The sequence below is a fragment of the Canis aureus genome, chromosome 17 (assembly GCF_053574225.1).
Source record: "Canis aureus isolate CA01 chromosome 17, VMU_Caureus_v.1.0, whole genome shotgun sequence".
In the NCBI taxonomy this organism is placed as follows: domain Eukaryota; kingdom Metazoa; phylum Chordata; class Mammalia; order Carnivora; family Canidae; genus Canis; species Canis aureus.
The window spans coordinates 51,451,057-51,456,246 of record NC_135627.1 but is presented as its reverse complement, the minus strand read 5'-3'; the positions used below and the strand labels follow the sequence as shown (position 1 = coordinate 51,456,246).

General features: G+C 41.0%; 1 pseudogene; it reads right to left on the bottom strand.

The window, feature by feature from the left end:
• Positions 1 to 1,350: 1,350 nt before the first annotated feature.
• LOC144288155 (small ribosomal subunit protein eS10 pseudogene) lies at positions 1,351 to 1,891 on the bottom strand (annotated as a pseudogene).
• Positions 1,892 to 5,190: the final 3,299 nt, after the last annotated feature.

Sequence of the window (5,190 nt, the reverse complement as noted above, 5' to 3'; positions counted from 1 at the left end):
CACTGTATATTGTCCTCATCTGGGACCTGAGAGGCAACGCGGCTAAATGGGGAAGAATTAGGACTCAGGAGCCAGCCTACTAGCTGTGGGAGCTTAGGCAAGACACTCTGTGCCTCAGTTTCCTTATCTGCAAAATGCAGCTAATGATAGTTCCTACCTTTTAGGTCACAGTGAGGATTAGATGAGTAAATACATGCAGTGCACTGCAAGCTGTGCCTGGCACATAGTAATCGGTATGTATTTGCTTACTCTTTCTCATCCTGGCTGCCTGACCCTGAGCTCAGAGAAAGAATTCATCTTTCTATTTCCATAGTGCCAGGTGTAGGACTGTTCAGCAATGCATATACATTCATTCCACTAATATTTATCACATGCCTACAATGAGTCAGGCCCTGACTGAGAGGCTTGATCACTGTCCTTCTAGAAGGAATCTCTGGAGAGATGAGCAAATATTGCAATACTTCTAGTTGGGGAAGTTTGGGATGCTATGGGGCACCTCCCAGAGGTGCTTGTCTCTAGCCTGTGGAGAGTGGACCAGGCTTTCTTGAGGGGAGCTGAGCCTTAGCCAAGTGTGTAGGATGAGCAGGAGAAGAGCAGAGAGGGTTGTGGGTAAAGGGAAGCACCTGTAAGAAGATATCCCATGAACAAGTGTTGAATGGAAAGAAATTTTGGTCAGCTTTTGAGAAGGGGAGGGAAGCTCAACATTTTCTTAAATTATTTTAGTTGAAACAGGAATGCCCTGGCACTCCTGATGGCCATGAAAAAGGATGAAAGTGGAAGAAGGCATCCTGAGAAGAGTCCCCTCCTGCCAGGAAGGCCTTCAGCATTCAGGACTCTGTGTTGAAGCCGCCTTGGGCACATCCATGTGCTTTATGAAGCATTTTCTCCCTCCCTTTCCCTCCCTTCCCTTCCCTTCCCTTCCCTTCCCTTCCCTTCCCTTCCCTTCCCTTCCCTTCCCATCCCATCCCATCCCATCCCATCCCATCCCATCCCATCCCATCCCATCCCATCTCATCCCTCTTTCTTCCTTCTTTCTTTTCTTTCTTTCCTTCCTTCTCTTAAGTTTATATTTAATTGACATATTATTATGTTAGTTTTAGATGTACAATATAATGATTCCATATTTGTTGATAATGGGGAGTGATTACCATAATAAATTTACTCAACACCCATCATTACACGTTGTTACAACTTTTTTTTTTTTCTAGTGGGGAAACTTTTAAGATCTACTCTTTGGCAACTTTTAGACATACAATACAGCATTGTATGTATGTATGTATGTATGTATGTATGTATGTATTTATTTATTTATTTATTTATTTATTTATTTATTTATTTATGGTTATTTATTCAGCATAAAACAATTGCCTCCAGCACAATACAATTGCCTCCAGCTTTATCACGTCCATGACCCAATCTGCCGCTAAACTGGAATTCAGTTACTGGCCCAGTCCCAGTCTCAGCTTTCTTGTTGGCATCAGGGGGCACAATGCTTTGTCTGTAGGTGTGTCTCTGTCAGCCTCCCCTCATGTGAATCTTGCAGGTCGCATTCTCTCTAGACCTATGGCTTAGGCTTACTAGTCTCAGGACAGCTGCGGTGCAGAGCAGCAGACACCATTTCAGAAGGCTGGTGAAGGCAATAGAGGAGATCCTAGATTGCTGGTTGGTATTTCTATCAATAGAAATGCCTCCAGACAAACTGTTCCTTTAGGAAGCCCCATGATCTGAGAGACAATATGGACTTCATGACATGAAGATTGGGCACATTTTTGTCGGCCATCTCAGGGCATTGGAGCATGTGGACATCCTTCTTGGCTACCCTCACTGCCTCCTTGAAAAGGAGTTCATAAATGGCACTATGGCTCTTCTTGGACATCAGCATCTCGGTGGCTGCTATGCCTGAGGTTGGGGCTGGAAAGCCAATATAGTGTTAACAGTAGTCACTGTGCTCTACCTTCCATCCACACAATTTATTTTTTCTACAGTTGTAAGTTTGTGCTCTTAAATTACCTTTTCCCCATCACTGCCTTCTTATACTATATTTAATGCCCTCTTTCTCTAAATCCTGTGTCATCTCTAGCAGCTTACTTACCCTGATAGGAGCCATAAATGTTTTGACTGCAGAGGAATGATCAATTCATTGCAAAGAAAACATAGGTCAAGTTTCTTGTGTTGCCCTGCTCAGACCTAGCAAAACTCTGCCATCCTTGAAAGGAGTTTTGTTCCCATGTGGATTGCTCATGGCCACCATCCCTTCACTCCTGCTAAGCTTCCCCTTTACCCTGTTTTCCTCTTCATGACTTCATAAGATAAAGCTGTCTCTTAAACTGGAGGATGGTGGGGTTAAATTAAAACAATGATTGGCTGGTCATTTAAAAGCAATGGAGCAAGAGGTAAAGCATTTCCAAACTCTTATTAGTCCCTTTATGGGGAAGTTTTGGCATTGGGCAGAGATGAGCCAGTCACCACCTTCCTTTCCCTTGAGAGGAGTGGAAGTAGCCCTTGTGTATATATGGCGCTTTTCTCTGAAGAGAAATCCTTGGTTGAGTTGGAAGCCTGGCTACTTTTCATACTCCTTGATAGCAGGGGTCCCCTTGACTCTCAGTAACATATTCGGCATTTCGCTCAATGTGATCAATAGCTTCCCATTAATGCTCCTGGACCCAGAGGAAGTGGAACAGATGAGAGAAGGTGAGTGGGGTGATAGATACTTCAGAATCACCCAAAGGTAAATGGTTATTTCATCCAGAGAATTCAGGAAAGAGATTCACTTTAAATATACACATTTCCCCAAGACAGGTGAGTGACTGCATTGCTCTCTGGAGGGGGCTGAGGTGGCCGTCAGCATTTTGAGAATTAGCCTACTTTTGCCTTCTTTTCCACAAAGAAGAAAATGTCCTTAGAACAAATCTCTCCCGAGAGAACTTTCTAGAACAACTGAACATGTGCAGTGACTTTCCTCAAAAAGCCTACATTTTTCTTTTTATGGTGAATTTATCATTCCACAAAATGTGGGAGATAGGACTGCAATATAAAGTGATTTCTCATGAGAGATGAGCAGCGAGATTAGACAAGTAGGAGATTTCACATGCCAGGCCCTCTGCCATGACTGTTTGTGTGTTTCACAACTGGAAAATGCCCTCAGAGGTGTTTAGGGAACATGCAGAGTGGGCACACAATTATGACAATGCAACAGAGCAGCCATGCCAACAGCCTTGGGTCTATGAAAATCCCACCAGATAGGAAAGAAATGGGAAAACACGGCTCTCATTGAAAATGGAAATGATCACATCATATTTCTCTAGTTAGGGACCCACTTAGACTAGGAGCTAGAGTAGGTTTGCAATAGCATTTTATGGACCCATGCCTCCTTCCCTCTAGTCCCCATTGTCTCTCCTTCATAGCATCATGAATACCTTTTATTGTACAGTTACTGATTTATTTACTGCATCTTATAAGATTATAGAGACTTCCCTTTGCAATAGTCTCTTTTAAAAATAGCATTTGTTTAAAAATGATGAAAGTAATATATGGATATGAAAAAAAACCCCTCAAGACTGCAAAGCAGCTTTTTGTGAGAGGACTAGAAGCTGTCTCACTTGCAACCATCTCTCAGCTCACCTCACAGAGGCAACTACTTTGAACATTTTTAGCTGTTTCTTTGCATAGTTATTGATTGGTTTGTTAACTTTAGACATTATTTGTTCTTTTTCTAGTATAATCATGTACCTCTCATACTCTACTCCTCACTCCTCCCTCCGCCCTTTAAGTAGATTCTTTTTTAGTTATAGCAATGAAATGATTATGAGTATTTAATTGATGATCTTACACTTTAGAGTCCAAGAGAATATCATGGTCGTGTTTTCTTTCTTCGATAGTTGTTGATTTTCCTTCATGTTTCCAATGGGCTATCTTTTTTCTGTGTATTGATTGCTCTTACATCCTTTTCTTTTTTTTTTTTTTTTTCCAAATTCTTTTTTTTTTTTTTATTTTTTATTTTTTTTTTATTGGTGTTCAATTTACTAACATACAGAATAACACCCAGTGCCCGTCACCCATTCACTCCCACCCCCCGCCCTCCTCCCCTTCTACCACCCCTAGTTCGTTTCCCAGAGTTAGCAGTCTTTATGTTCTGTCTCCCTTTCTGATATTTCCCACACATTTCTTCTCCCTTCCCTTATTTTCCCTTTCACTATTATTTATATTCCCCAAATGAATGAGAACATATAATGTTTGTCCTTCTCCGTCTTACATCCTTTTCTATTCCAAATCTTTAAGAATATGTTGAAACCTAAGACTGCCTGAATTACTCCCCTCCATGTTCCACCTCAATTTTCCATGGGACTCTCCTTTTAATGACTGGTTCACCATGAAACAGCAAGCTCTTTGAGGAGGCACCATGTCTTTACATCTATCACATTGTCTGGTACATACTGGTCATTCATTCCATGGTTGATGAATGAATGAGTGACTATTTCCATGGAGTGTTGAACAAATGAAGTTAGGCTTTAAGTGCTTGAGTGAAATGACTTTCAGATGTTAAATGTGATAATATAGTTTTTTAATCTACCAGTTTACTTTCTCATCATCTTTAAATTTTATTCTTGAGTTTGCCTTGTAAATATTCACGTTTCCATACATAGCATGAACAAAGTATTATCAATCACATAAAAAGATTAGTTATGATTACTGAAGTCTAGACATGAAACAGCTGCCATTTATTCAATAATTTAATGCACTGTTTGCTCACCTGAGCAAACTACTGTTTATGTATTTATGACCTCCATCTCTTCTGGGTGTGATTATTGATTATAAACCATATGCAATTTCAGCTATAGTGATTTCTGACTTTGCACTATCTGGTCCCTCTGCTTGGAATGTTTCCCCCAACTCCTCTCATTTCCCACTCCCTCTAACGCACATGTCTAGATTTCACTTACTCTTTCTTCATAGCTCAGTTCCATTGTCACTGGGCAAGCCATTTCTTTCCGTTTGACACTCTGACATCATGAAGCACTTGCCACCATTGTAACTGAACTTTGACCTGAGTGATTCTTTGATTAATGACTGTCTCCCCACCAGACTGTAAGCATCTAAGTGTGCAACGCTGTTTTGCCTTCTGTTTCACCCCTAGCTTTCTGCATGGAATTTAACACATGGCAAGTGCTCAATTATACCATTAAAACCTTC